We start from the raw sequence: 20,765 nt of genomic DNA, 5'->3' as shown, positions 1-20,765 counted from the left end.
GCAGTAATTCACTCAACAAATATAGCAAGAAAGATAGTAAAATGGGGCAAAACTCACTTAACAACTGCTTTGTTTAGCAACAGAAATTTGGGGCTCAATTGTGGTCATAAATCAAGGACTACCTGTATGTTAATACTAATTTCCCTATTGATATCACTGGTCATAAGGCAGTTAGGATACTGCAATGCAAAGTAATGTATATCATAACTATATTATTCATTTTTTCCAGTTTTTTATTTTTAATACACTTTTTTTAAAACCTCAAAACACAATGAACAGTTTTAGACTGTTTTATTTGTATTTTATAACAAACCTTCATTCATTACTCTAAAGAATGAAATAAAGCTATCAACAAGAAAATATAAATACAATTTATTTATTTTTCTTTTTTATGACCCTTTAATTCCTTTATTCGGGGTGGAGTCAGGGTGATTGAGACTTAATGGAGCTGAGCGTTTACTGGCCAGAAGCTCTTCCTGACACCTACATGAAGTTTGCAGCAGATATTTTCTCTTTGTACCCTGATAGAGAAACATCTGCCACTGCCTATGGTTGAATTCTAAGCCTTCCAAGTGGGAGGTGAGTGTCTTTACCTCTAGGCTACCGCGCCACTTGATAAATGCAATTTCATAAACTACAAAAATCAATTGAGATATACAATGTAGAGATTTCTCTCTCATGTCAGTGCATGACTGCCTATAATTGCCTAATACTTTCAGAAAAATATAGCTTTGACAGATCTCAATAAGGAAAGCAGTCAACATCATGGAAGCAAAACATGCTGCAAAAATATTATCATGGGTGTAATACACTATGGGCATAAAATAATGTGTCAACTCTATATTTCATTTATTTAACTCAACTCTCTCAATCTAGTAAGTACCCTTCTACAGCAGTCAAATTTACAGTAAGAACTCTTGGAAATTGTAACCCACCATATCTATGGACTATGAGAAAAAGCTGACCTCTATGATCAATTCAGGAAAATAGATAGTTAAATAGACTAACAATATTTTAAAGAATTCATCAGGTAAAGTGAATAGATAACACTATGTATATTTTTAATACAGATTTTCAAAATTGGTAGAAAAATAAATAAACATATCTAAACTAGTGCTACCTAGACCTCTCCTCTCAGCCTCTATCATATGACATCTTTCTGTCAATTGTTTTGTCTGGGTTTGCCTTTAGTGAACATTGTACATATTTACCCTAAATTACTTTTAACATGTTTTTAGCTGCCCAGATTAATGCTCATGAGATGAATGGTCATATAAATTAATTTAATAAATAAAAATAAATATATTTGAGAAAGAAAATATAAGCAAACTTGCTTAACATCACACCAATCATGGTTTACTAACAATAATGGTTTAGTTCATATAGGATCATACTGAGCCAAAATCAAATCAACCATATTTTTATTTAGCATGTGATATGTGAATCCAGATTCATAGATTCACTTCTATTTTGACTTGCATTAACTGCTTTAAAATAGTTTATCAACTGCTAAGGATAAAATTGTAATAAACAAAACTGCTATGAAAAGGATATAATTAAAATAAATAAAAATGCACCATTGTATCCAATTACCTGTGTTTAACAAAAGTAAGCCATAATACTAAATAAACTTATTCAATCTTAAAAGTTACTGCCATTTATATGCAGTATACTAGTCTTAAACACTGCATATTTTTGTCAGTTTTTAAAAAATATTTTTCCGAACAAAAGCATTGAAGCACTTTCCTACTGTATTCAATAATACAGCCAATATTTTCCTATGTAATTTGCTAAACTCTGTTCGAGAAATTCAGTAAATTTAAAAGTCATACTAGTTTTCAACATTAAACATTTCACTTGAAATGATTCTAGTATTAGTGCAATACATCTTCTCAATTGCTATGATGGAAGTATGCAGCCTCATTTTACAGGAAGAATTATTCAACCTTCTGACTATTGCAATTCATCAAATAGCTCTAAGGTAACGTTTACAACTGCTGAAACTACTCTGAACATCTGGATATTATATTTCAAAGAACATGTAGACCTTCAACAATTGCAAATTCTCTGAACTACTTCACAGCAGGTAGAGTTTGACTTTTTCAAAGTTAAATTTCATACACTTTTCTCCATTTTACAAAAATACCCCAAAGATAGCTCAGCTAATATATGTAGAAACAATGCATTAAGCTATTGATTTCTGGATCAGATTATGTACTAATAATACTTTTCACACAGAAAATTAGATTAAAAATGAAAGATTTGAAACATATAAAGAACTGACTTGCCTGGAAGCAAGTCTTGAAAGAAACAAACTGTTTCAACAGCATGTTTCCTGCTTCTGTCTTTAGTACAAAATTTCTGTCTTAGACATTACTAACTTTAATTAATAGGCTGTTATTGGGCAAATTCAATCTTTGCTGATATTAAGAGGCAATGTACATCATCTGGAACCAAGCCATTCAACCTTTTTTCTGTGTATACAGAAAAAGTATTTCAAATCTGATGTATATATATCTTAACAATTTTAGAAATTATTTCTATATTATATGTATTAATGTCTGTGACTTTTTATACAACAATATATTATTTAAGAAAAATATACTTAATTACAACATCTTCGACTGAAAAGCATTGTTTAGGGAAATTTTAAAAATTGTAAATAATAAATATCCTTGCAACTTCCCTTCAGTTCCTAATTCTTAAACTGTAATTTATTAATTACATTAAAGTGAATATCTATACAATGTATTGTATTTATTCAATAGAAATAGGACAGAGAAATACTGTAGGTAATAATGAAATCTTAAAGTAGGTAACATAAACTTGGAGAAGACATTAAATATTATGTGTTAATCTACATGTATTATAACTGTAGAAATCTATAATATTGCATCTAACAAATTGTAGCATATAAGATAATATGCTGTTTTTCTTATGTAATAATTTAGCACATCCTGTTTTGCCAAATAGCCTTTATGAAGTGGGAAACTCACTTCTCATTTTTGTGGTAAAATTATACAAACTAAATAAAATATAAGCTTGGAATAACTAATTTTCAATTGATATTTAGCAAAAAAAAAAAAAACTAAAAAGATATAGGTTTTGTTATAAATTACATTAATAAATATTTTGCTATAAATTTAATATGTAAACCTTCTAAAGTAAAACTAAAATAAGTGATCCCTACTAAAGAAATGACATAAGTGATAGTATAAATCACTTTGTCAAATTCTATACCTTGCTCCATTCATCCTGACTGCCTAAAATGAACTTTGTTGTTACATTTTGATCAGAGGTAGTATTCAGCAGGTTCTGACCAGTTCTGGAGAACTGGTAGCAGAAATTTTGAGTAGTTTGGAGAACTGGCAAATACCACCTCTGATTGGGCCTGCCCCATCTATTCTCTGCCTCCTGAGTCCCAGCTGATTGGCTGGGTCTTCTTTTTGTTGCCCTACACAGGAGAACGGAGCTGGAAAGCAGGTTAGTGGGGTGAGGAAGTAAGATTTTACAGTATTCTTCCTCTGCCACGCCCACCAAGCCATGCCACGCCCACCAAGCCACGCCATGCCACGCTTACCAAGCTACACCCACAGAACCGGTAGTTAAAAAATTTGAATCCCACCACTGATCTTGATTCATATTTGACCTTCCCTGACTGCCTCGCTAACAGCTATTTTCAACATCAGGATATTCTGCAAATGGCTGATAGGTGTTAGGCATTTGGTACTAATACAGCATCACGCACATGCTGAAATATAACGAGATTTGTTCCAAATTTTTCCTTTTCTAGGTTTTCCTTTGTTTTCTAATGAAACGTGTGAATGCATATCAAGTGGAAACAAAAAAATCACTAACTTTTAGAAAAAAATGTTTTACATATCAATGAAATTTACCAAATGCTTGAGTAATGCTAGATTTGGATTTAAATTAATCAATTGCTTGCTTAATTTTAATATATTAATGAATAGTCGTTTCAGCCTTAGACAGGTATATGCCAGCCTCATTTTTAATGTCACCAGATATTGTAGTTAGCTGTCAACTTTCAAACTTTTAAAAGGTTCCACAAAGCCCGAGTGCCCAACTATCAAATACCTACTTCAGACATGAACTTCCTACAGAATTAAAATCTCAAGCTCACACTTAGTTGGTACCTGCACAGTTTTTTTCTATAAATGCTAGCAAGAAGGCTAGGAATTAACATAAATGTTGTGTAAGCAAGGTCTGGAACACTAGGCTTCTTCTTGGAATAAAACTATATCCTACATCCTGCAAGTAACATAAGCCCCCCTCCCAAATGACCTACAAAAAATAAGAAGGGGCAATGAATAGTGTGAATGACAGGTTTCAGCCATGTCAAATTATCTTTAAAACACCAAAAATGGGATGAAAAGATGTCATTTTCATTGCTTCCTAAAGGCCAAGATTGAGGAGACAAGCTATTTACAGGGTGGGGCAATCACACAAAAGACCTGGTTCCTCACTCCATTTCTCTAGGAGGAGAAACGTGGAGGAGCTCTTCTTGATCTGAATTCACAAATTCCACTTGCAGCATACAGTTCCCAGATAATCAGAATCAAACTGTTTCTTCCAATACCACAAAAAATTGAATTAGAGTATTTATTCAGATAATAGAATAAGTAAATCTTTACAAAATGAAGGCTTAAGTATACAGCAACAAAAAAGCATTATTAAACCAAACAAAAAAATAATCCAATTTTATCAACCAAATGCCAACATTTCTGGCAAGCAAACCCACTTGCTCCCAACCATCACATGTTGATCTCAGTACTGTGTGTAGTTGCTGAGTTTACACGTATTTACAGACCAGAGTTTGCAGATGATAAATAATATTAACAATCTCTTTAAGAGGTCTACATTGTAGTCCTATAGAGATATTCTTGGCAACAAAACTCATTGGGCATAGCAATATTATTCCAAGGAAGAACAATAGCATTTTAGTCTTCTACTACATTTCATTCTTTCACTTGATAGATGCCCTCAGAAAGTACAAAAACCTAACAGTTAAAAAAACCAAAAACAGGAATACAGTTTAACTTAGCAAACATTTAAATGCAGCAAACACAGTTAAACGTAGCAAATAAGAAGAGTTTTCTTTAACTCCAAGTTGGATCTTTTTGAAGTTAGATTGGTTTAGACAAAGGACAGAAAGTATCACTGAAGATTGAAGATCCCCCTTAGTCTTGTTGTGCACTCCCTTGAGCCATAAAAGATGAAAAACTTATTATAATCTATCTCTTTTTTAGCTGGGATGCGTTCATATGACAGATCACAAAAACAGTCCATAAAATTAATTTGGGTTATGTATTAAATAAAGCCAGAAAATTGGGATAATCTGCCCAAACCCGGTTTGGTTTAGCAATGGATAAGCTTGTTAATGAGGACAATCAGATTCCCATGATGATATGAAAAGTGGCCCTTCTATGCAGTGGAGTATCCCTGTTTCTTTCTATGCCTACAACACAACATGGGTGGGGGGGTTGTTATTATTATTAGTAGAATAAACTTGGACGCCATCCAAAGCAGGGGAGTCCGGTGTTAGTGGGATAATCATGGCAATCCCCAGTGAGCCTCTGGCGGAGAGTCCTTGGAAAGCAGGCCACTCCCACCAAGGGACCCCTCTCCGGCGTCTGAACCGGAGCGAGCCGCCCTGCTGCATCAGATCAAAAGGCCCATCTTCTCGGCCATCCTGCCTCCCACAGAAGCGAGCGAGCCAGATGTCTCTGGGAAGCCGCTGGCAAGGAGGACCGGAGCGAAACAGAAATAGCCCTCGCCCACTCCAGCTTCCCAGCCTGGGTATCCTGTTGCCTAAATCCCAGCCGGAGCTCTACTACTCGCTTTGAAAGCCGGCCAGGCTGGCGGCCACCATTTCTTCGTACAAACACCCACCACCACCACCACGCCGCCCTTCCCCGGGGGTCCCCTCCGCTCAAAGAAGGGAGAATCCCCCGCGCTGCCCTCGCCTTCTCCTGCTTTCCCCCTCAGCCTCTGCACTCAACGGCCGCCTCTTCGTCCGGTCGCCCCGCAAGGCAGCCAGCCCACATGCTCATCTGTCTCCTCAAGTCTCACCGTCCAGGGTCGTTCCCGGGCTGCAAGAGCCACAGCGCCTGGGACAAGAGGAAGAAATTGGAGCCGACGGTCGCCGTACCGACGAGCTCGCGAGGGTTAATCGTCGCCCCTCGCCCCCGGGGATGGCGGGGCAGCGGCGGCCACGCTCCCGCCACGCAAGGCTCCCATCCAGAGCAACGCCGTTTCGGCGGCTCCGTCGCTCCCCGGCCTACCCCGCCTCCTTCTCGGCCCTGCAGCGCTCTCTCCGTTGCCTCGGCAACCGCCCGCCGCTTACCCTTCCAGCCGGGCTGGCGAGCTCAAACCAATCGCGGGGCGCTAAACCACGTGACCCTTCCCCGGAGTAGGCGACGCTTAGAAACGCGAGAACGCAGAGGCCGGGAAATTAAATATAAATATATATTTTATCTCTATATATAGGGGTGGTTTTTCTTCTTCATCTTCTTTTATATTTAAGGTACAGGAAGTAGCATTTGGGTAGGAAAGGACCGTGAATCGCCTTGAGAGGAATGCCTCATTTTTACATGGGCAATATCCAGCTGATCTTGGCTGGAACGGGAAAAGGTAATTAAGAGTTGGACCTGGTTAATAACGGGGATCGGGGACCACTAGAAAAAACAGGTTAAAAAAGGAATTAATTAATTGTTGCCAAAAAAACTGCATGGATATATTCTTGTGATCACTTAGAAATTTCAGCTTGATGTGGACTTTTCATATTCCCTAAATCGGATCTTCTGGAAAACGGAAATTGGTTTGGATAAATGATGGAAAATAACACAGAACTAGCAGTAGTGTTGTGTATTCCCATCAGCTATAGAAGATAAAAGACTTATTAGCTCTTTAGCTGAGGTGTATTCACATGAAAAAATGGCCACAAAAGATTAAATTGGGTTATGTGTTGTATAAACTCCCAAAATTGGAATAATTGACTAAATCATGGTTCACTTTAAAATAAATGTGTTATATTAAGACTCTTTGTGTTGTCTGAGTCAGATGATGATTAGGAAGGTAGCCATTCTCTGCACTGGAAAGACTTCCTTTTTTATCTCCAATATCAACATAAGTGGGTTATATTTATGATTATTGAATTCAATTTGGATGCCACTGAACTCTCAGTGGTTCACAGCAATAAAATAACAACAACAAAATACAGAAAACTGACCAAAATAAGCACAGAAACCATTACAAAATAATCACAAGATGACAATTCAACAACAAAACAAATAAAAAACTTTATAAACAAGAGAATCCCAGCTACACTAATCCCAAAGCCTAGATAAATAGCCAGTACTTTAAGAGTTTCAAAAACATCATCAGGGTAAGAGCCATACAGATCTCAGGGGCAACTTAATCCACATGCCACTACAGAGAAGGTATGTTTCACTTTTAATTGATGGTGCCCAGAACATGTCTATTCTTTCAGATCTGGCTATTTTCATGAGAGTCAGTGACTTGAATTCATCACAGATCACACCAACAGACTGTGCCTATATCTTGGCTAGATCTGTCCAATCTGAGCCCAACTCAGAACAGATTTGACCAACTATATCTTCTAAATCAGGAGTGTCAAACTCACACAGTCACAGCATCATGTGACGTGTGGAGACTTCCCCCCCCTTTGCTAAAACGGGGCGGGGTGGGGCGGGGCCAGCACATGACGCATCTGGTCTGGGACCTGTGTTTGACACCCCTGTGCTAAATAGTTGGAATATTTTCACAACAGCCCTGCAGAGGATCTGTCCCTACACAACAGACTGGATCAGAGGTTGTATTCAGCAGGTTCTGACCAGTTCTGGAGAACCAGTAGCAGAAATTTTGAGTAGTTCAGAGAACCAGAAAATACCACCTCTGACTGGAGATTTTACAGTATCCTTCCCCTGCCACACCCACCAAGCCATGCCGACAGAACTGGTAGTAAAATTTTTTGAATCCCACCACTGGACTGGATCATGATAACCAGGGCCTCTGGACAGCTGTCAGCATATACAATTATGGTGGAAAAATATAGGTAGTCTCTTCTGGTGCTTTGTTTCCCAGAGCTCCTCTAAACCACTTGGCAACCAAGACTTAACCTGAATCATCTTTAACAGGAGTGTCAAACTCACAGCCCACGGGCCAGACACATCACGTGTTGGCCCTGCCCCCACCTGGTTTAGCAAGGGGGAAAAAAGTCCCAATATGTCACATGATGCCACCGTGATGATGTGAGTTTGACACCGCTGACCCAAAAATTCCTTGGAGAAAACCCCAAGCTCCATCTGGAATCCAGTAGGATCTATCAGTTAATCAACTCACCTCGATCAAGCTTAATTCAATCAAGCCAATCAAATAGGCCTGTGATGGTGAACCTATGCCACGCGTGCCGGAAGTGGCATGCAGAGCCATTACTGCTGGCACGCGAACCCTTGCCCAGAGCATGTGCATGCACATGCGACGCCCGCCCAATAGCTGATTGTTGGGTATTTGGTGTGCATGCGTGGGGGGCTGGGATGCATGGGGGATGCACATGCATGCGCAGAGATGCATGGTGCATGTGGGGGATCTTGTGCACATGTGCAGAGATGCGCAATGCATGCAAGGGGATTCGCGCGCACATGCACAGGGGGCATGGGGGGCCTGTGTGCATTGCCTTCTGGGTGCTGGCATGTGAGCACACGCATGCAAGAGTACACACAATTTTCAGCACAGGAGCCCAAAAAGGTTAGCCACCACTGAAATAGTCGCTATCTTCCCATAAAGGAAGGGGGCACCATCCGGAAAGCAGTCAGTAATATGTGATATAGATGGATTAAAACATGACTTTTGATGTTGGCCTTTCTCAGCCACTTAACTACCCTATGAGTTATCATCATGAAGATTGCTTTTATTTAGTTATGCACAGCTGAAGCATACAGTACCGGTTGTGTTAGCTAACTACTATTTCCTCCCTCTTGTACAAGTGACTGCATGCAGAGAAAAATAGATCTACTTCTGAGTAAGAGGAAGATGTACATAGTAACAATGAAAACATTAGCATGCCCATGCTTTTGAAGAACATTTCTTGTTGCATCTGCTGTAATTAAAGACTTAGTCATAACATTAGTGTTAATTGCATTAATACATTTAAAAAGATTTGCTGGATATTTCTGATGAACTAGCTTTTCTATAAGATGCAAACGAATGAAGAATTCCTTACATCCTCCCTTTAGCACAGGCAGTAGATAAAATTATAAGGAAGCAATATATTCAAGAAATACCACATAAATTCTATAGAAACTTATCTTAACATAATCTGAGCCTGCTATTTTAATATTACTGCATCAAATGATTGTGTGCAGGAAGTCTTCTCAGGTTGCTTAATATAGTAAAACATTTGTTATATTTATATGGCACTTTTAGTAAAGCTGCTACTGCTTAGAAGTCAGTCCTACTGAATTCAAGTTTAATGCTTACAGGTAGTCCTTGATTTATAACAGTTCATTTAGTGACCCTTCATACAACAACACTGAAAAAAAGTGACTTATGGCCATTTTTCACACTTGCACCATTGCAGCATCCCAATGGCCAAAATCAAAATTCAGACACTTGACAACTGACTCATATTTATGACAGTAGCATGTCATAAATATCTTGGATTTATATGATCACATTTGCAACCTTCTGTTACGCAAAAATAATGGACAAGCCAGGTTCACTTAATAATTATGTTACTAACTTTACAATTACAGTAATTCACTTAATAAACGTGGCAAGAAAGGTAGTAATAAAATGGGGCAAAACTCACTTAACTAATGTCTTGCTTAGCAACAGAAATGTTGGGCTCAATTTGTGATTGTAAGTCGAGGACTACCTGTATTTGAAATTTATTAAAATAAATGAAATGAACTACAGCCGAGATTGTTTTATTTATTATATTTTTATTTTGCCTTTTATTATTTTTATAAATAACTCAAGGCAACAAACATATATAATACTCCTTCACCCGCCCCTATTTTTCCCACAACAGCCACTCTGTGAAGTGAGTTGGGCTGAGAGAGCGTCATCCCGCTGGCTTTCATACCTTAAAGCAGGATTAGAACTCAGAGCCTGTTGGTTTCTAAGCCAACAGCTTAATCACTACATCAAACTGGGCCTTCAAAGGGCTAAGCTGCTAGAATCTCATCTTCATTTTTAATTCCCACTATACCAATCTCAAATTAATTTGTTCTTCCAATATATCAAGTTTATTATTTTAATTTTTATTCCCAATCTGTTCTGTTACTTTTACTTATCTCTTTGGTCCCTTCAGAAGTTCCCTGTTTATAATCTGTTTTCAATCTAACAAATATTCTTCTTTTAAATGATGTCACTGACTATCCCATTTGTTTTCATGCTGTTGATCTTCATTTTATTTACAGAGCCAGGTTTTGCCTTTCTTAGCCAGTAGCTTTCTTGACTATGAAGTGCTTTTCCCCCGCCCCCATTATTACCACCCTAAATAAAATGGCGTAGAATTCTTTTTCTTATTAATGGTCGACTCTATCATTATGGATTGTTTATTTGAATTGTCAACAAATTTAATTGCATTTAATACAACTTATACTTGCAGAATTAAAGATTCGGACCAAGCTTAAAAGTTAAAAAGGTTAGGCTCATGTCCTCAATAACTACTTTTTCACCCCAATACTTTTTTGGGGGTTAACACCATCCTCATGGTTTACCTACACATACAAGCACTTTTCAGCAAAAGAAATAATAACTGGATATGAGACAATGAAGTTAGTACTGAGCTGATCATTAGAATATGAAGTATGGTTTTTTTTAAGAAAAAAAAGAGGCAAGCTTAATTCCATTACTTCCATTTTCAGGGAAAAACAATAGCTCAGCAGTGGGGAGTAGAGCAGAGAGGAATGAACATTCTCAGACTTTTCCATTCTACAGACTGCTAGAGTAATCCATAAATGAAAGCTATTGGGGACCATAATGCTTAGTGTTATCAGTGAGGTCCCTGCAGGTGATGAGACAGTGAGGTCCCTGCAGGTGATGAGACAACATCTAAGAAGTCTGACATTAAATTAAGAAATTTAAATGGCTAAAATCTCAAGTTGATGGCAAAATTGAAGAGATTGTAGAGTTACCTCCTGAAATGTGGAGTGTGAAATGAATCTCAAGTGCATCAAAAAAGTTGTGAGATTATGCAATATCTACTTTGTCAATTAAATTTTATGGGTGCTACATATATTTACTTTGCATTTACAGCAGTAAATTACAATATGTTTTCCCCTGAGTCACAGGTTGGCAATTTATTAGTTGATCACAATGGGACATTTACTCACTCAACAGTGCTCTCCCTCTTAAAAGCAATGCACTGGGTGTTGTGGTTAGCCGGCAGCAGGTGCAGATGGCTGAGGAGAGCGATGACTCTGATGAGGGACCAGGACCATCAGGGAGTGGACTGCTGCCTTCAGAGACTGTGGAGGCTGGCAGCAGTGACGAGGAGGTTCCCGAGAAGCCTGTGCCAAGTGCATGTGCACAATGGATTATTAGGAGGAAAGAACAATTACAGCAGCACAGGTGACTCGGGAGTAAGGCTGCAAGGTAATGGCCCCTCCCTCAAGAGGATAAAAGCCAGGTTTGGAAAAGCATTCATTGCAGACAGCAAAGAAGCTTTTAAGCTCAACTGGTGGACATCTTAGTTGTGTTTGGAGAATCTTGTAAATTAGTTCTTATCTCTGGGTTTTTGGCAGCCTTGACAAACAACTTGGCAAGGCTTTTTCTTGTCGGAGCTAATTAGCCTTCAGAACAGAATTCGTTATTAAACCTTAAAAGGTGGGGGCTACTGCCTTTGTCTGTGTTTGCTCTTCAGGAACCCGGTTGGGTCAGAACACTGGGCTCAATGAATCTAGTCCCTTTCATCATATTGCCCATTGGTAATTATGCACCTTATAAGAAACTGCTCTATTCTTGCTGTTGTTGTCTACAAAGAACAATCAGCAAAAACTTTTGTCAGGCCTCTATCTCTGAGTAGCATGCTAGGGTGAACGTAATTCACTAGACTGAATCTTCACAGCTACACAGTAGCGTGCAAGTGGACAACTTAGTAGACAATGTGAATGCTTATTGGATGATCCACCTTCTCTATTTCACATTCAAAAAGGAATAAGCAGATGGGCTGAGAGGGTTGCTTCCTGTTTCTCTCTATGTACAGTTTCCCATGCCACTCCGACAAAGAGGGGGCGGGCGGAAAGAGACATTCGTAGCTGCTGCCAATCCCTCCATTGAACACACTTCTTTCCCAATCAACAGAGTTTGTAAGAGGACAAATTACTGAGGGACAGGCCCAGGATATTCCCAGATCAGAGCAGAAGGAAGAAGTTGCTATGTTCTATTTCTTCATTCATCACCTCATTATTTGTTGTCTACTTATTCATCAGATACTTTTTCTTCAGATTAAATGCTTTGTTTTTAAGCATGTTTATTGAACATTAAAAAAAAAATCTCTTGATAATTTCACATACAGATATTCTCCCAGTAGTATTCTTTAGAATTTGAGCAAGACTTCTTTTAATATTATTTTAATAATTTTCTTTTAATAAAAGAAAAAGAAGCTACAGTATTATTAGCTGCTAAGGAAGGAAGCTCTCTGTCTCTCTGTCTTTGTCTCTGTCTCTGTCTCTCTCTCTCTCTCTCACACACACACACACCAAAACAATTTAACATTGCAGTACATTGCTGTAGCATGTTTTCAATTATCTCAGATAAACCCATACTTCTGGCATTTTGTGGAGGTTTCCTCATCCCATTATTCACCATTTATGACTATTCCTAGCCTTTGAGCCCAGGCAAGATGGGTAGATATTGCTGTTTCATTTTCTTCTAGTGATGTTGCAGGCAATATTTTGGCACACTATTAAAATCATTAGACAATAAAGCTGGACTAATGAACTAAATTATCAGTGCTGTGTTTCCAGTAGCAGAAATTTACTGTGCTATATCATGTTAAAAGTTACTGTGGTACTCTGAAATAATATTCATTAGAAGAATCAACAAAGGTATTACTTGATTAATGATGATAGGATAATTTTAAGAGATAATGGCAACTTTTGGTGGGCCTGCTGCAAATCCACGATTTTTATGGTCATCAGGTTTTGCTGTGTTGAAACATGCATTAAAGATAACCTTTTCATGTACAGTAATAACTAACAGAAAGTATTGACTGCAATCCTAGACCAACCTTCAAGTGCCCTTGAATGCAGTAAGAATTACTTTTGAGTAGATATGTACAGTATAGGATTGCCTTGTAAGTGACTGACAAGTTACATTTCTTATATTACCAATACAAATAAGATATCCCATAAAGAGAACAGCAGAAAGAGAAAAGTTGGTTGGTGATAGGACAATGGGAGAAAATATGTATGATTCATTTAATGCATTTAATGAAATCAAACTCGATTTCATTGAGGGCCGCATCAGAGTTGTGTTTGATCTTGGGCAGGTGGGGTGTGTGTGGCCAGGGTGGGTGTGGCCAGCTTGATGTCACTCATGCTGGGGTATCTGTGGCAGGCTGAGCACTCTACCAGCAAAAATGGGCTCCCGAGCTCCGTTTTCTGGCTGCAACAACCACCTGCAATTCTCTGCCAGTGAAAATGGAGCTCCGTTTTTGCTGGCAGAGGCACCACAGGCCAGTCCCTCACTGTTTCCATGGTGGCCCCAAGGGGCAGATCAAAGTTTAACACCCCTGATTTAATGTATTACATTTATATCTTACTTTTCAGTCATGAAAGGTTTTATTCCTATAAAGGTTGGTTGGGTGTGGAGATAAAGAATGCCCTATACCTGTGATGGCGAACCTATAGCATGTGTGCTGGAAGTAGCACACAGAGCCACTTCTGTCGGCATGCAAGAGGTCGCCTGGAAGAGCCCCACTGTGCATGCATGTGCACCGCCCGCCTGTCAGGTATCTGGCATTCATGTGTGGGGGCGGGGGTCCACGGGAAATGTGTGTGCATGCACAGAGATGCACAGCATGCGTGTGGGGGGTGTCACACGTGTATGTGCGGGCAATGTGGCCCCCCCCATGCACATTGCCTTCTGGGTGCAGGCATGCGAGCACATGTGCAATTGTTGGTACGGGAGCCCAAAAAGATTAGCCACCACTGCCCTATACTTTTAGTTAGCTTTGTGATATGACTTGGGTTCCCCAAACATAGTCCATTTGCTGATTACAATATATTTATTTAGAGAACAACTAATATTATTGAATTAAGAAAATAATAAAAGGATTAAAATGTAGCATTACATGATTGGACTTAACAGTATCTTTCTTTGATATTTGCCCAAGGCAAATTATTTACATTACTTTACATTAGTTTCTTTGAAGTGTGAATTAATTGGATGGTATATTAATTACAGTTGAGCTTAGGCATAGCAAGTCCATGCCTGATTTCTAATATCCTCAGAAATGCTATCTTAATTTGTAAGAAAATGAAGCCTTCTCCACTGATATGGCTAGTGATTCTTTTTGTTCAATCAACTTTTACACAGAGCCCATTTAGTTAGTCCACATATGCCACATCTATTGAAGAGTTTGTGTAATTGCAGGTACAGTTATTGATGTAACTTTAGGTCTCTTAACAAAGTTATAAATGCTATAGGTTTGCAAAAGTTCAATAACCGGATTATTTACCTCTACAACACCATCCATTGATGCATTTGTTTTGATCCTGTCTCCCCGCTTTACCCCCCCATGACTTTCCTGGTTTTTTCCTTCTTTTCAGTCCATTCTGTCTTCTTTATATATTTGTTTTGTGACTCAGGTCTCATTCATTCTCTTTATAAAACGGAATCATGTCAATGTACTTCTTTTGTCATGATCACTAATTTTTGTATTTCAGCCACTTTCATACTTCACCCATTCATCCTTGACCCTTTCTCTTCTTATTTTATTATATACACTTTTAAATCACCCCTTTCCCTTTGCATTCCACATAATTTTATGTTTCTCTTGATATGCTCAGCTCTCCCCTTGTCTTTGTAAATCTCAGAATCATAAATCCAGATTGATTTTTAATGTTAAAAGGAGATATGCACATGTCTGTGTGTGTGTATGTGTTGAATTAGTAGAGCAAAGCTAGTTTAGATGAAAGTTGATAATTTAGAGCAAATCCTATTAGGCATAATGTCTATATCTTTTAAATTATGGCAATTAAAGAGAATATGGTTTTGATGGAACTTTAATTCTTCTCCGAGGGACTAAACATACCAAAGAAGCTACTACAACATATGTAACTGATTGTACCTTTTAAATGATCCTAAATTATCAGCATAAGAGTGGCTCCAGATTTTGTTGAAGAACATAAATTAGTGCCACTCCTTGCACTGATCATTTGTCTAGGATGAGGTGGATATGGTTACAAGCATAAAGCTACGCTTGCGTTTTAAAAATGAGGCATATGGTATGGATTTAAGTGTTAAATAAAAAGAAAAATATTTATTTCTAATGACTATATCCAATGAATTTATTACACGATTGATCTGCTAGTGTTTTCATGTGCTCATAGAACCAGTAAAAAGCCTTTTTGGTTTTGCATTTTTGAAATTAAGAAAACAACAAATGTTCTTCAGAGTATTTGCTCACTATTATGAGTCAGAGGTCTCATAGTTGATGGCTATGGATCTCACAAAATATGATGATGATCTCACATTGAGAGGCTGGATTTTGAAACATAAAATCTGAAGCCCTTTAACAGATGTTCATCACTAAAAACCTGTTAAGAGCAGTTAATCCTCAGTTAACATGTTCTGAGAATTAGCTGCTTAAACAAATCTTGTTTTGATTTGATTTTTTAACAGATTACAGTTTCAGTATTTGGCCACATTGTTAAAAACTGGGATTTGTTTAAAAGGTTTTTTTTAAATCTCCTTTTTAAAAACAATGTCAGTTTATTTTTATGTAGAGGTTTAAAAAAATCTAATTAGAAAATGAACAAAAAGTCCATATTACATTTTGCACAATTTAGGAAATTTTTGAAAAGTATACAGAAGGACTTAACAAATAAGTAAACGTGCACAAAACTGTGCTGATCATAAATGAATGAATATATATATACTAATTAAAATAACCATTACTGCATATGTACGTCACCCTATATACTTTTGTAGCTTCTTGTGTTCAGAGGAATACTATTGTGCACTCAGATTGCACGTGTATGAAAGCTTTTCTCCCTTGAGTTTAGCATCTGCACCACACCACCTCGAAATACAAGTGACAATTCTGTCCGTTAGCATTTCTGACTCAGGAACATGCATATTTGGACAGGAGCCAGAGGTAGAGGTTGCTATCCTAAACATATTAACTAGTGAATCAATGAATCAAACCCAGTGGGACTTACTTCATGATACACACGCTTAGCAATACAATGATGGGAGTATTGAGCAGAGTATTTTCTGGTGTAGTTTACATGCTAGTTCATTGCCTTCACCAAGGCAAGCAATTCAATTGTAAACACATTTCAACTGATTCCTAGTTTGTATGTAACTAGCAGTAAGTTGCAAGTTACAGACCATGATTCTCAAGTCTTTAAATCCAATACATATTATTTATTTTGAAGAGGTTGCACAATGTGGCATTTAAATGGAAGAAGTTTTTGTATTTAAGTAAATCTGACCAACTCATTTCTAAATCTGTCACACATTTCTAATTATTATTATTTAAGCAAAGACCTCTGGTTATAATGAGTACTAAAGTGCTGCAGCTATTATTCTTTTTTGGAGAACAATTTTTTGTTAATCTAATATTACCCTATAGAGTCTATAAACCAAAATGTTCCCATAATATTTCCTAGGAATGTGATTGATTTAAATAACCTAATGTTATTCTTTCAAATCACTAGCAAAATAAACAAACCCCAAACCAGATAGCACTCAATGGATGACAAATTTTAAACGTAATAATAATATAGTATTGTACCTGGTTATCCTGATGCCCATCCAACAGCCACGCTTCCTGCAACTGAACTTTACTCTGCCAGAGCTTCTATATTAAACACCTTCATCTTTTTCCATTTTTTTAAACGTATGTCAGTACAAGCCCAGGCAAACTTTAAATCCAGGAAAATAAAATTAAACACACACATCAAAGGCAGACAAGCAGTGAGACCAAATGCCTGTAATCTGATCAGTGATCTGTTGCGTACATCAAAGGCTGTGCTTTGGAGACAGAGGGAGGGAGAGAGAGGGAGGGAGGGAGGGAAGGACAGGGTGAGGGGGGAGGAGAGAGAGAGGGAGGGAGGGAGGGGGAGAGAGAGAGAGAGAGAGAGAGAGAGATCTTTCTTCTTTAGCAGCTAAAAATACTCTGGCTTCCTCTTTTTCTTACATACATTTAATAAAAACTTATCAGTATAGGTCAACTTTCCTCCTTCCTTTTTTTCCTGAGAAAGCGGGGAAAAATCTGTCTTTCTTGGATTTGAATAGCTGGGTCTATAACCGATCTTTTCTTTTTTCCTTTTCCTTTTTTTGTTTTGTTTTTTTTGTTCTCAAGCTGTGCTCCTCACGGATTGTGTGTTGGAAGTTTTCCCCAGTGCCAGCGGGTTCCGCTTAATGCCTTTCATCTTGCTGAACTGATCCCATGACATCATTCAATGCTGTGGGACTGGTTAGAGAACTATAATACAGCCTGTGGGGAAACACAGCTGAACTGCAGCAAGAGTTGGTGTGGTTTTTAATCAAGTTAGCTGTTGTAAACAGGGCAGGAAAGAACTTTCTGCTGTTTTGGAATTTTCATATGAATTTGCAAAAGGGTTGGTCCATTTTAAATGCCCTTGTAGGATGGAGGTGTCTATTCACGTTCAACTAAGAGCATTAACTGGCATAGTGTGTGATTTCCATACAGATTTCCCACACAGACCAAAAGGATAAACTTGTCAGAGCATTTGCAACAGCTGCCAAAAAAACGACTGCAACCAGCAATAAATATATATATATATGAATATATATTATATATTAGAAAAAACAAACACGTGTATAAATTCCCATCCTTAACACCAGTAAATAGAGTAAACAAGACCTTTATTACTATCTTTATAAAGTTTCAGATAGTTATGCTTCTTTACATTTGGTTGGAGGATTTCTTCAGAATAAGTCTTGCAACCAAATTCCATGCATATAAATTCAGAGATGTCCTGTCCCCCATGAAATACACTGAATTAGTGAGCTTTGTTAGGGAGTTCATTCTCTTGCTTATCACTGCAATTGGTGCAAGATCATTATTTTTTTTTTCTGTAAAAAGAGCCCATACTGCCTTCCATTGAGGACTTGCATACTGCACCAATTAAAAAGGGGGCTCTGAAAATATCTACGGACACCTCACATCCTGGACATAAATTGTTTCAACTTCTACCCTCAAAATTACGCTATGGGGCACTGCACACCAGAACAGAAAGACACAAGGACAGTTTCCCCCTGAATGCCATCACTCTGCTAAACAATTAATTCCCACAACACTGTCAAATTCACTGCTAAGACTGTATTACTATTCTTCTCATCCTTATTAGTACCTATCTCTTCCCACTTATGGCTATATTCATGTTGCTTGTATCTTTACAACTTATATTGTTTTTATAGTTTCCTAGTATGGTTTGATTGCTCATTAGTATCCTATGACTATCACTAAGTGTTATATCTTATGATTCTTGACGAATATATTCAGAGGTGGTATTCAGCAGGTTCTGACCAGTTCTGGAGAACTGGTAGAGGAAATTTTGAGTAGTATGGAGAACTGACAAATACCACTTCTGACTGTCCCCACCCCCACCTATTCTCTGCCTCCCAAGTCCCAACTGATCGGCTGGGTCTTCTTTTGTTGCCCTGCACAGAAGAACGGAGCTGGAAAGTAGGTTAGTGGGGTCGGGAGGGAATGGGATTTTGCAGTAACCTTCTCCCAGGAAGAGGGAGGGAATAGATTTTGCAGTTATCCTTCCCCTGGAGTAGGGTGGGAATGAAGATTTTGTAGTATCCTTCCCCTGCCGTGCCCACCAACCCACGCCACGCCCACCAACCCACGCCTACAGAACTGGTAGTAAAAAAATTTGAATCCCACCACCGAATATATTTTATTTTTTCTTTATGTTCACTGAGAGCATATGCACCAAAGACAAATTCCTTGTGTGTCCAATCACACTTGGCCAATAAAGAATTCTATTCTATTCTATTCTAACTTGATCTGAGTGCCCTTCTTGCTGATTTGTGGCAAGGAAACCTGATCTGGCTACTGGTTTATTTTCTCTCCTTCAAGTTTTAGTGCATTGAAAAAGTGCTCTGCCGCGTTTGTCTGTGCACTTCTGCCAAGTGTGGTTTGGAATGGAATGTTTGCTTTGGTTCTTCCTTTGGTCCTTCCTTCCCAAATGGCCTTTGCACAAGGGGCAGCCTCTGGATAGGAAAGTACTAATTTTGGCCATAGAGTAATAAGCATAGAGACAGGAAGCATATGATATCTTTGTCTGTAGATGTTCTAAGCCCCACCTTCTCAAGAATTTTTTTTAAAAGTCCATTCTTCCTTCTTGGAGAAGGAAATCACATGAGCCACAAATCTCTTCGTATATATTGACGTATGATGGCACCCTTGTTTTGAACGTTATTTATGATTCTCTGTCTGCCTGCTGGATTTATTTATCTTTATTTATTTATTTATCATTTTTTTGTGGCCACTTAACTCATACATGGTGACTTTGGCAGCTTACAACATTAAAATTTAACATAAAATTTTATGTAAGAAAGCATAATACCCCAGTCCTGATGGTGGCAACCACACAATCATACTAAACACTTGATCGGATCTATATTCACCTGGACTTCTTGTCTCACTGAGAGAGCCATGTCTTCAGGGACCTTCTGTAAAGATGTCAGCGTTGAGGCCTATCTTATCTCCCAGGGGATGGTATTCTGAAGGGAGGAAGCCACCACAGAAAAGGCCTCTTCTTTAGTCCAACTAGATGTACTTTCTGAGTACATGGGACTTGCAATGTATCTTTCTTTTCTGCTCTGGTGGGCAGGGTAGATGTAACTGGGGAGAGGCAGTCTTTCAAATAGTTTTGATTTGGATCAAATAATTTAAATTAGGGACAGAAAATGTTGATTCAGTCTCACCACAAAGTCTAAAGGAAGAGAGAGAAAAGGCCATGTGCAATATGTAAAATAGATTATCATTAGAAACAGATTAGGAAATAATATAATATGAACTCTGATACATAAGATCATATCTGAAACACCGTGTATTATTTTTATCATCTTGTCTAATTAAATGCATTATAGTGATAGGAGATAAAATTGAAGCACATTGTATACATCAAAAACATGTTTTTAGGATGTAGCTTATAAGTAACTAAGTGGTATCCTCTTTATTTTTGGTGCTTTCAAGTCAGGTTTGACTCCTGGGCAAATATATCCCTCCAGTTTTCTTGGCAAGATTTTGGAAGCAGTTTTCCATGGCCTAGAGCTGAGAGAGAGGCCTGAAGTCACCCAGTTGCCTTGTGCCTGAGACAGGACTAGAACTTATGGTCTCTTGGTTTTTAGCCTGGTGCCTTGACCATTACTAGCTCTTGACCTGTTACCCTTCTAATCTCTCAACACTGACTATGCTGGCTAACAATGGGACCTACAATACATTTGGAGAGTGGCAGATTGAGTATCTTCGGTGTAAAGAAAACAAAGCCTTTTACGATTTC

General features: G+C 38.2%; 1 protein-coding gene across 3 annotated transcripts in view; it reads right to left on the bottom strand.

Moving 5' to 3' along the window:
• Positions 1-17,265, bottom strand: part of TNFRSF19 (TNF receptor superfamily member 19) — a 44,045-nt gene extending 26,780 nt beyond the window's left edge. The window contains exon 1 of one of the 3 annotated variants that reach the window (XM_026708914.2): positions 17,015-17,265. The gene's annotated coding sequence lies outside the window, so the exon portion shown is untranslated. Of the gene's footprint in view, positions 1-6,090; positions 6,301-17,014 lie in introns of those variants that run through there. The other 2 variants (XM_087937156.1, XM_026708913.2) reach the window with 2 other exon arrangements.
• Positions 17,266-20,765: the final 3,500 nt, after the last annotated feature.

Source organism: Pseudonaja textilis, chromosome 7 (assembly GCF_049901715.1).
Source record: "Pseudonaja textilis isolate UNSWEBS1 chromosome 7, rPseTex1.2, whole genome shotgun sequence".
NCBI classification, from domain to species: domain Eukaryota; kingdom Metazoa; phylum Chordata; class Lepidosauria; order Squamata; family Elapidae; genus Pseudonaja; species Pseudonaja textilis.
This window is presented reverse-complemented; position numbering and strand designations above follow the sequence as displayed.